The sequence below is a fragment of the Ambystoma mexicanum genome, chromosome 6q (genome assembly GCF_040938575.1).
Source record: "Ambystoma mexicanum isolate Mex_15411 chromosome 6q, UKY_AmexF1_1, whole genome shotgun sequence".
Classification (NCBI taxonomy): Eukaryota; Metazoa; Chordata; class Amphibia; order Caudata; family Ambystomatidae; genus Ambystoma; species Ambystoma mexicanum.
The window spans coordinates 1,607,855,050-1,607,866,873 of record NC_090937.1 but is presented as its reverse complement, the minus strand read 5'-3'; the positions used below and the strand labels follow the sequence as shown (position 1 = coordinate 1,607,866,873).

The 11,824-nt window shown below is 42.3% G+C and overlaps 1 long non-coding RNA gene across 1 annotated transcript; it reads left to right on the top strand.

The window, feature by feature from the left end:
• Positions 1 to 2,190: 2,190 nt before the first annotated feature.
• LOC138515660 (uncharacterized) lies at positions 2,191 to 5,080 on the top strand. Its single transcript, XR_011282141.1, has 2 exons — positions 2,191 to 2,232; positions 3,834 to 5,080. It is a non-coding gene; the product is annotated as an uncharacterized lncRNA (long non-coding RNA).
• The last annotated feature ends 6,744 nt before the right edge of the window (positions 5,081 to 11,824 follow it).

The window sequence follows — 11,824 nt, the reverse complement described above, 5'->3', positions numbered from 1 at the left end:
GCCATTGCACTCAATCATTGCAGTTTCATTGTAAACCACTGCAGTTGTCACGCTTACTATCACACTCCATTCTGGCAGTTCCATTATACACCCCTGGAGTCCTCACCAGGGCCATTGCACGCAATCATTGCAGTTTCATTGTAAACCACTGCAGATGGCACGCTTACTATCACACTCCACTCTGGCAGTGCCATTATACACCCCTGGAGTCCTCACCAGGGCCATTGCATGCAATCATTGCAGTTTCATTGTAAACCACTGCAGATGTCACGCTTACTATCACACTCCACTCTGGCAGTGCCATTATACACCCCTGGAGTCCTCACCAGGATCATTGAACGCCATCATTGCAGTTTCGTTGTAAACCTCTGCAGTTATCACACTTACTATCACACTCCACTCTGGCAGTACCATTATACACCCCTGGAGTCCTCACCAGGGCCATTGCACGCCATCATTGCAGTTTCGTTGTAAACCTCTGCAGTTATCACGCTTACTATCATACTCCACTCTGGCAGTACCATTATACACCCCTGGAGTCCTCACCAGGGCCATTGCACGCCATCATTGCAGTTTCATTGTAAACCTCTGTAGTTATCACGCTTTCTATCACACTCCACTCTGGCAGTACCATTATACACCCCTGGAGTCCTCACCAGGGCCATTGCATGCAATCATTGCAGTTTCATTGTAAACCTCTGCAGTTATCACGCTTAATATCACACTCCACTCTGGCAGTACCATTATACACCCCTGGAGTAATCACCAGGGCCATTGCACGCAATCATTGCAGTTTCATTGTAAACCTCTGCAGTTATCACGCTTACTATCACACTCCATTCTGGCAGTTCCATTATACACCCCTGGAGTCCTCACCAGGGCCATTGCACACAATAATTGCAGTTTCATTGTAAACCTCTGCAGTTATCACACTTACAATCACACTCCAATCTGGCAGTACCATTATACACCCCTGGAGTCCTCACCAGGGCCATTGCACACAATCATTGCAGTTTCATTGTAAACCTCTGAAGATATCACGCTTACCATTACACTCCACTATGGCAGTACCATTATAAAACCCCTGGAGTAATCACCAGGGCCATTGCACACAATCATTGCAGTTTCATTGTAAACCTCTGCAGTTATCACACTTAAAATCACACTCCACTCTGGCAGTACCATTAAACACCCCTGGAGTCCTCACCAGGGCCATTGAACGCCATAATTGCAGGTTCGTTGTAAACCTCTGCAGTTATCACGCTTAGCATCACACTCCACTCTGGCAGTACCATTATAAAACCCGTGGAGTAATCACCAGGGCCATTGCACACAATCAATCCAGTTTCCTTGTAAACCTCTGAAGATATCATGATTACTATCACACTCCACTCTGGCAGTACCATTATACACCCCTGGAGTCCTCATCAGGGCCCTTGAACGCCATCATTGCAGTTTCATTGTAAACCTGTGCAGTTATCACGCTTACTATCACACTCCACTCTGAAAGTGCCATTATACACCCCTGGAGTCATCACAGGGAAATTGCACACAATCAATGCAGTTTCATTGTAAACCTCTGCAGTTATCACACTTACTATCACACTCTACTTTGGCAGTGCCATTATAAAACCCCTGGAGTAATCACCAGGGCCATTGCACACAATCTTTGCAGTTTCCTTGTAAACCTCTGAAGATATCACGCTTACTATCACACTCCACTCTGGCAGTACCATTATACATCCCTGGAGTCCTCACCAGGGCCATTGCACACCTTCATTGCAGTATTAGTTTATTTATTTTTTTGGTACGTGTGTAAAGCTCCAAAGCCCGGGGGCATCAGGGCGCTGTTGCGAAACAGTTACACACAAGAAATCAACTTCCTCAGGCGGTGCATTAGAGCGCCAACTAACAGTCACCTGGGCGGATTACTCACATACCTACACATTGTACTCATGTCCTAAACTACAGTGGTGGGATTCTCAAGAGGGTGAGCTTTCGGCAAACAGTGTCGTTCTCACTTTTTTTTGTTCTCATCAGCACCGTCATAGAACCTTATTCTAGCGGAATAGAGCTGCAGAACATGTTTAAAGAAAGACAGTGATAATATTTGGCAACAGTGACACTGCAAATGTCCATTTCCATCGTGCTTTGCTCACTTCTTAACTTCATTGATTTGTCTTGTCTCCATTTCAGGTTATGTGGCTCCTATTTCTCTTGACGTCTCTTTTTGTGAGTATATTTGTGTTACCATGTTTTGGCATCACACCATGCGACAGGACAGGATGTAGTGCCACCCTCATAGTGTGCGGGCTGCCTTTTCGCGCTCGCATTCAGCACTGCGTCCCATGCAGTGATCAAACACTCTAGAATCTTTTATGAGTACAATGCAATACAATCGAACACTTGTAAAATAGCCACCAGGGTCGCGCGTCCTGGGTGGATAGCTACAGGAGTAAAGCAGTGGTCTCTGACATGAGGACCGACTTCACTTTGCGGGTTCGTATCTCTCAGGAGGGGCAAGTTAGTCTTTCATCCTTTCGAGGACGATAAATCAAGTCCAATTCAAAATGAAGTACAAGTAGTTCTTGTTATCATTACAGCACTTAGAAGCTGCAGGAATCTGGCCACAGCGCTTTATAATGCAAGAATGTTTTTTAGAGGTGTCCAGTGGCACACGTATTGCCTAGGTAGCTATTGTCGTCTAGCCCCTTGTGCACAGGTAAGCGTGGCCCGTGCTGAAGGGAAGTACACACTGGGCTCTCTGTCTGCTCCACCACAAACCTGAAAAATCCATGCACCTGCACCCCTAAATGGGCGTAAGGTAACCTGCCACTGCACACCCAGAACATGAAGACACACAGGGAAGGTCCCTGTGTATACAGGGAACATATGGGCTAGCCTTTAGATAACAAGAAATGAATCCCTTACAGGGACAAGTAGGAAAAGGGAAGCAATTGCACATTGAACCCCCACAACGCAGCACCTTCTCCAGGGCTCCTTACAAACAAAATACAGAATATTAAATAGATGCATTAAGAACGGTAGTAAATTATACAAAAATAACTACAGGCCTCACTAAGGGGTGAGCAGATCTGCCATTTTACTGACAAAATCCATTACTGTTACCACCGCTCTGTACCGCTGCATTACCACAGGAGTGCAAGTGGTGTTATGACGGTGCCAATAGAGATTTTTGGAGTCCATAGGAATCCATGGGGATTTTTGGTGGAATTAATGTAAGCCAACATCAGGAGGTAAAATGGGGGCAGAATGCTGTAGGAACATCCTCCACTTTACTCCAACCCCATAATACGACAGTGTGGTAATGTGGCGGTATCAGAATTGCCGCTACTGAACTGCCATTATACCGCACTGGCAAACTCATAACGAGGCCCTATATATCTCTAATAAGATCATTGAAATAATGCAAGAACTCCATGGTGTTCTGGACACTGAGGCAGGATAAGGTCGTGTGAGTCTGCTTCTCATGGTCTCTTGGAGCCTGGAATGGAAGGAAGGACACTTTTATGAATGGCAATATCTCTTGTGATCCGTCATCTATTGGTTTACCCTTCAAATCGATTTTATAGGCTTTACCTAAAAAAAAGGTGCTCTAAAATACTCTAGTTTAACACATTAATTTAAAAAAGATAATCTTTTCCACAAAACCCTTTTTCTATTTTTGGGGATATGTTTGGTGCTCTTTAGTGGGAAATATTAATGCCCCTCCAGTTAAATAATTGCCCCAACGCCACTTTGCATTGTTCTCGCTTACGTGCTGGGGCTAAACAGGAATGACTCTAATTCTCACTCTTTCGTTTTACCTCCAGGCTGACAGATTCACCACCGGATTCGATGGAAGAGTGAAGCCCGAGTTAGGAAACTGCTATGGCAATGGATCCCGCGATTCTGTGCTGTTTCTGTGTATTTGGGCTGAATGGATATCAAACCGGAAGGAAATGGCAGCCTCATATTCATGGGATTTACGGCCTTAGTAAGGAAAACTAGAGGACAATAAAATATGGATGAACAAAGATCACATTGCAACAGAATACCCCCAATTGGAGACATCGCTGGAATCATGTCAGAGCCTCATCAATAAACGATGTATCCTAAATTAAGTTAAAATTGATTTGTACTGAACGTTAGAAACATAATGAGAATGCATAATGACCCTAATGAAAATGCATAATGGATCATAATCTGAATTGCAATTCAATTTTTTATCATCTCCCCCATGTCACTGTATATCCCATCAGCAATCTTCTACCACTACACGAAAAACTGAAGCTCGCCAACGTCCGCTCAGCAACCAACCATGCAGCAGACATCACCAACCTCATCACCACACATGACTTGGACGCCATCTTCATTAATGAGGCCTGGATGGTATCCAACTTCACACACATCCTGGATGTCCTCATCCCCAATGGCTACAGAATTCTACAAGACCATCCAGGACCGGATTGGCAGAGGCCCCACCATCATTCACATGGCATCATGGCCTGGACATCCGCACCCAACTGGACGTTACCACCATTGGCTCTTTCGAAAACCTTTGCTGCCACTTCCCACTATCCCCATGGGCCCAGTCTTTTTTCATCTCATCAACAGACCACCCAAGCCCAACATCTCCTTCATTGAAGGCTTCACAGACTTGGTTGCCACCATGTCTTTCACGCTTGGTAACACCATCATCCTCAGAGATTTCAACATCCCTGCATCCCAGCAACCAAGTCAATGACGGAAGATCATGTCCACTGCCTACACAACACTGAATATAATCTATGTCTAAAACCAGCTCATATGATAATAAATACTTACTAGTTCCATCTTAATAATCTTAATGGCATATTTCCGCCATTGCAACATTTAAATGTTTTCTAAAATTCGTTGTCAAAATTGTAAGACTGCTTAAAGCAATGTTCAGAGTTCTCAAGATTACCATGGCCATATGTGAGAAGATTTATTTGTATTTGTATTTTGTTGTGTTTTATATAGCGATTTTATCCGAAGTGCTGTAGAATTTTAAAAAGTACGGTACAATGATAATGGTAAATAAACATCAGACCATCAATGCTGGTAGCAGACAATCAGGAATAATGTAAAAGATGAGATTTCAAAGAAGAACAGAAAGTAGAATAGTCAGTGATAGAACAAATAGCCACAGTAAGGGAATTCCAATGTTGGGGGGCAAGAAGCTGAAAAGAGCGGAAGCAGGACTGGACACATGGTGGGCGTGGAACATTCAGTCTGAAAAGACAGGAAGAACGGAAGGGGCGAGATGGACTGTAAAAGGAAAGAAGTGAGGCAAGATAGTCAGGTGCAAGTTGGTACAGTGATTTAAAGACTAAGGACCTCATCACGGGTTGGGCGCTATTACCGCCGGGGCTATTAGCACTACCGCCAAATGCCCCAGCGCTATTAGCGCTGGATCACAGGTTTGGCAGAACGGTAAATCCCCATTCCCCATTGGGCTCATTCGCGAATTTCCCATTCCCCATTGGGCCCAATGGGAAATGTTCAGCGGTATTACCACTGGCGGTAATAGTGCTGAAAATCGGCAAAATTGCAGCGGATTTGCCCCAAGCTTAGCGCTGGGGGAAAAAACGCCAAGCCTGTGATTTGGTGGACCCTTAAATGCAGCAGTAATAGTGTTACCACCGCATTTAAGGGTTGCCACCAAACTCGTGATGAGACCCTAAGCATAGAAAATTGAATTTAAGTTGAGAATCAAAACGTAGTCAGCCAAGTGATGCAAGTGAAGAAGAAGTGGAGTTGCGATAGGAGAGAAGGCAAAGTAGACAAACAGAAGAATTATAGATTGATTTCAGGGGTGTAAGACGAGAACTTGGGAGGCCAAAGAGAGTGTTAGAACAATAGAAGAGTTGTGAGAAAATTAGGCAGGAGATAAGGAGTTTAGTGGCCTGAAAGGTGAGAAAAGGGCAGACTTTGCGAATGTTGTATAGATGGAAACGGCAGGAAGGAGAGGTAAGAGAGATGTGGTGAGCAAAGTCGAGATTAGAGTTAAGATAAAGACCAATATTCCAAGCTGTGGGAGAAATAATAAGACTAGCGGGTGGAAAAGATATGAAAGGAGGTGGTGGGTGAGGCGAGATGGTGTTAGCAGGAAAGAATAGCACCTCAGTCTTCCCTGCATTTAAGGTCAAGAAATGAGAAGCCATCCAAGATTTGATAGCGGAAAGAAAGGCTGTGAGGGTGTGGTGAATTTCATGAGTAAAAGACGAGAAGGATAGAAAGAGTTGTATATCATCGGCATAAAAGTGATGAGAAAGACCAAAAGACGAAATTATGGGTGAGAGTTCAGAGGTGTAGAGAGAGAAAATGAAGGGCCCTAGGGATGACCCTTGGGGAAACCCATGCTCGAGGGGAAGGGGCAATGAAGTCTGACCAGCACAGGAGACGGTAAAAGTTTTATTCGAAAGATAGGAGGAGAACCAGGAAAGAACAGTACTCCTAAGACCAAAACAGGAAAGAGATTCCAAGAGCAGCGAGTGATCCTCAGTGTCAAAAGCAGCAGATAAGTCAAGCAGAATAAGGAGAGAAGAGTGTTTAGAGTAGCAAGCTGAAAAAATGGAGTTAAGTACACAGATCAAGGCAGTTTCAGTGGAGTAATGAGGCCAAAAGCCAGACTGTAAGTTTAGAAAGATATGGTAAGCGAGAGATAGCTGGAAATTGGAGACAATAAGATGGTTGGCAGTGGGCTTTTTCAGAATAGGAATAATTGTTGCATGTTTAAAGGCTGTGATAAAACAGATGTACTGAGACAGGTATTGAAAAAAGAAACAAGTTATGGTACAAGAAGAGGATACATTTTAGGAATGAGAGCAGTTGGGATTGGGTCAGTGGTGTAGCAGTAGGATGTGCTTTAGCTAACAAAAGTAGTACATCGGAGTCAGAAACTAGAGAGAAATTAGAGATGAAAGCAGTTGGGGTGCAGATACGGTGGTTGGGGAAAGAGAATTTAGAAAGTCTTCATGAAGGGACTGGACTTTAGAAAAAAAGAAATTAGCAAACTCAGAAGCAGACAGGGTAGAATTAATAGAGTGATCAGGAGAAGGGGGCAGAAGGGGGAGAGAGGAGCTGTGATAAAGTTTGAAAAAGACTTTTGGGATGGGTAGATTGAATGTGAAGAAGGTCAGAAAAGTAGTCACGTTTAGCAGAGGTAAGACAGCTATCATAGAGTACATGATAAGATAAATATGCAGAGTGATTAGATAAAGATCTAGTTTTGAGCCAACGTCGCTCCAACCTGCGGAGAAGACGTCTCAGAGCGTGAAGATGAGGAGAAAGCCAAGGTTGGGAAGGTTTACGGGTAGGCTGGAAAGCAGAGAGAGGATAGAGTTGGTCAAGACCGAGAGAAAGAGATGATGAGAGAGTAGATGCTGCCTCATCAGCAGTAAGAGAAGAAAAGTTTATGAAAGAGGGAAGAATAGTAGTACAAGTGTCAAGGAACAGTGAAGAGTTGAAGCTGCGTTAATCACGTCGGAAGAATGTTTTAGGTGAAGAAGTAGTAGAGGAAATCTGGGGAGTAGAAGGCAAGAGAGAGACCAAAAGTGAGTAGTGGTCAGACAAGTAAACAGGTAGAGCTAACACAGAGGAAGCATTGAAAGTGAAGAGAAAGAAACCTTTCAACCTTATTGACCTTGTTGAAAGATCAACACCTCCTGTTTTTGCTTGGAATACTGAGAAATGCAGTTGTCCTAATTTTCAAATGGGAAAGTAAAATGACAAGCCCCATAATTCAAAGGGAAAAACAGGGCTGGGTGGTCTGCTCACGCATGGCCAGGTGATATTTCAGAGTTCTGCCTGTTTTGCATTCAATATCCCAACCAATTGTTCCATCACAAGGAAGTCAAGATGCCTTACAAAACTAACCAGGAGGGGCATTTGCATGTTAACCAATTCTGGACACATGAAAATGAGATGCTTTAGAGTTTCTAAGTTATTGATCTTAATACAAATATTACAAAATATAAAATACCTCAGTACTCCTAGATGCCCTCCGAGGACCCGATAGGTCTCCAACCTTCTAGCCCACAACAGCATATATTGTCACCTCTTTGTCTTACTATGAAACGGATAAACATATGTCTGATGTATTATCAAAGAAGGGAACCTTTTTAAGATATTCAAAAGCTAATACTAGATCTTTTTGATTTCCAATCCATTTACCCCTCTCTGCCATTTTCTTTGCCACTTACACCAATACAGATTTAGGTAATCACCAGTCCAGGTCATTTCGCTTTTTATAATAAAAGTGTAATTTCCTTTGAAACTACATTTTAACCCCACATTTTGTTTTATGCTGCCGTCCACAGCTACAAGAGAAGCCAAGATAAGCCAACATGGAGAAAGGTAGAACATACTTGATAGTAAGATACATGGTAAGTTTCTGCTATTTAGTAGGGTTTCCATTGACATTAGTCTTATTCTAGCCCATTCAGTTGGACCAGAATGAATTTTGTTAAACTCAAAGCCAGGCAGCATAGTTTCTCCTTTAGATGATTAATCAGGCCATTGCTAGGCCCATGCCGCATCCCAGATCATATAAAACATTAGGTATTACCTTTTGCTGCTATGCTTTAAATAGCGGTATCAGGTAGAAACAACCATATTTAGCTTGAGAGCATCACCAAAGACACTTTGGTATCTGGGCCTTCGTGCATTTCATTTTGCACAGGATCACAAAAATAATTTGTTAAACAGAATACATTTCTAATAAGTAACAAAAATAAATAGCTATATTAATAGGATGAGTTCTAATGCACTAATTTATTTTCGTATGGTCATTCTCTTTAGAACACCCCATTGTTTTTGTCTTAGTCAAGTTGATTGGTAGTCCAGCAGAAACGTCATCCATAGAAGAAGCAGATAAACTGTGTTGTAAGCCAATATGCGTCTTGTAAAGCACTAGGTCCTCAGCATATGCCGTATAATGACTAAGACAAGGACCTAGCTTAGGCAGAAAATGTCTTACTTGAGCAAGAGCAGAATAAATGTCAGCAATATAAATATTAAACAATAATGAGGCTAAACACACCTTGTATAAAGCCCTAAAAGAGATAACTGCATCACTTAGTTCATCCTCATGATTTAATCCTATTCTCACTCTAGTGGTTTTATGCAATCAAATTAAAAACTTCAATAGGCCCGGTTAATTTCCCTGGTGAGCGAGCTTCTCCACAAAGTAACTCTATAAACCCTGTCAAAAGCAGTGGAGAATTCAATGTAAGATCCACATATGGGTGTAAATGCCATCTCTTGCAAAGATGGCCAGGCAAAGGACATGTTAGAGCGCTGCCATTTAAAAACTTTTTTTATGGTTTATGGTTTACAATTTAAACCTTTCACCATTTTCCAATCAAATGAAGACAAATGAATACAAATATCAAACATGTGAATTCAGTACATGACATTTCATCCAAAAGATGCAGGAAGAGGCTATCTGGTGCAATTTCTAGCCTAGCATCGTAAGGCAGGCTTTTGCAAACGCTCCAGCTGGTCGAATACTTCCTGTAGAGATTCTATTACTTCCAGGTCTTTTACATTCTCTGCATGTTTTTGGAGACAAAGATCTAATCTACAAATTTTCCTCCATTGGCATTTCTCCAAGTAATATTTGGTGGGCAATCACTTTTTGTAGTCCCATTAAAGATGTCAATGTCTTTAAGCGGCAGATCTTGTCTCCATATCAAACCTCTGGTTTCTGAATCAGTAGCTCCTAAGTCATCAAAGTTGACAAGTTGTTTATTAGAGGTGAAGCAATGAATGTTAAGGTCTCCACAGATTATTATGTAGGGGTCAGACCAGCCTTCTCTTGCTCTGTCAATGAGTTCTAGAACTGTCGCAGGCAGACTGACAGCCTCAGGTGCGTGCGGCTGTGTTACAGTAAACGTTACAAAGAATGAGCTTTTTAGGTTAAATGACATCTTAATCACCAATCTCAATCGTAAGAAACTATATATAGGGATTATGATTCATAACTAAAGATACATGCCAATTCAATGATAATGTAATGGCTGTTAGGAGACCTGACATCGGTCATACCTTTGAGCCCTTTGTGGCTAGATTGAGGTGAACTGAGCAACCCAGTAGAAATTGAGTTTTTCTAAGCCAGGTTTCTTGCATGCAGATTAGATTAAGATTTTCTTGAACAAGAAACTACTGAGAAAACATTTGAGTATAGCCCTGTGTGTTCCAGCTACCTAATAGAAGGTTCTTCTCTTCAATTTTGCTTGGCTATTATGGTCTTTTAGCATCTAATACTAGAGCCTCCGCCAACCAACTCCAGTTTTGATCGCCCGTTTGTCGATCATTAGCGATTTCTACATTGACCTCCTCCGAAGATTTATCTAGATGTGTCATCTTCACAATTACTGATAGATTTTCTTTACGGACCATATTGTTGTTCTTTGGGAGGTTTGGGCCTAGTAGAGGAGGGTGCCTCTCTCTTTCATCAACATTAAATCTTATTTTGTCTGCACCCAACATTTGGGTCACTCTTTTCTGACTTCCTTCCTCTTTCTTTGTATTTCTGAGTTGGTAAACTCTCTGAGACGAAGCCCATCCTCAAAAACAGTGGGGCTTCGTTCAACAGTAGCTTTTTAACGAGTTCCGATGGCAGATGCAAAATGACCAGGTCCAAGCGTCCTTATTCGGGAAAGTCAAGGATTTTGACATCATTAGTTGTAATTGACTTCTACAATGTTAGATGATGTAATAATCTAAGCACATTCACTCGGTTCATTATCAGGCCATCTTTAATTTGTAAATGCACTCAAGATCTTCTGGTCTACCCTCGTTTATAATGCTACTATCTATCTTTAGGTCAGAAGACAGGTTTTTGCTGGGAATGTTAGGTTTCATCTGATATTTGTCTTGAATCTGTTTTGTTCTTCTCTCTTCCATAATCATGAAATCGTGATAATTATCAGCTAGTTTGTCTTCTCAGCCATTTTTTCTTGACTGTTAGTGAGTAATAGCGACTCTACTGTTTACTCTGGCTGGTGACTTCTGTGTTCTATGCAAGCATGATTTTTCACCTTAGTGGGATATGAAGTCTCCATTGCAGAGATTGCTTCAAGGTAACACACATCAATCTCTGTAAACTGGTTGTCTTCAAATCTTTCACTGAAATCTGAGGCCCTTGCTTGGCATATTTTCCTTTTTAAGGTCCTTGTTGGAGGTGGATGGTCTTCAGCTCCCTTTTGTGTTCCACTAGTATTTCTGTAAGGTTTGCAACCTTTGTTTTTATCTGGCTCCTTCACACCTTTATCCCGTCCTGACTTTAGCCTTGGGCTTGTCACTATGCTGATGCCTCTAATGAGGTCATCAGGCTTCATTCGATACTCGCTCGAGTCCTCAAGATGCTCTTCCTCTACTTCCGAGTTAGTGCTGAAGGAATTGTCATCTTCCACTTCGATCACAACTGGTGTATCCTTTTCGTTCTGTGTTACACCGTCTGACAAACTGTAAGTTGTTGGATTTATTAAGTCCTCTGTTGTTACTGTGCTAAGTGCCGGGGACGAGAGACAGGGTGTCGATTCCTCCCGGCTGATGCATGTAGTGGTATCATGCATCACCTTAGTAGGGTACGTTGAGGGTGCTTTATTCCGTTCTACCTTTTCTTGTGATAGAGGTAGGGTTTGTTTTTTCACAAAGGCTCTGCTTTCGTTCGATCAGGCTTTATTCAGTAATTTCATGTTTTCTGATTTTTTTTGGTGTGATACACAATAGGGCTGCAGTCCTGCTGTTTGGATTTTTCCCTGAAATTCCTTTAGCTTCCAGCTTAGATGGT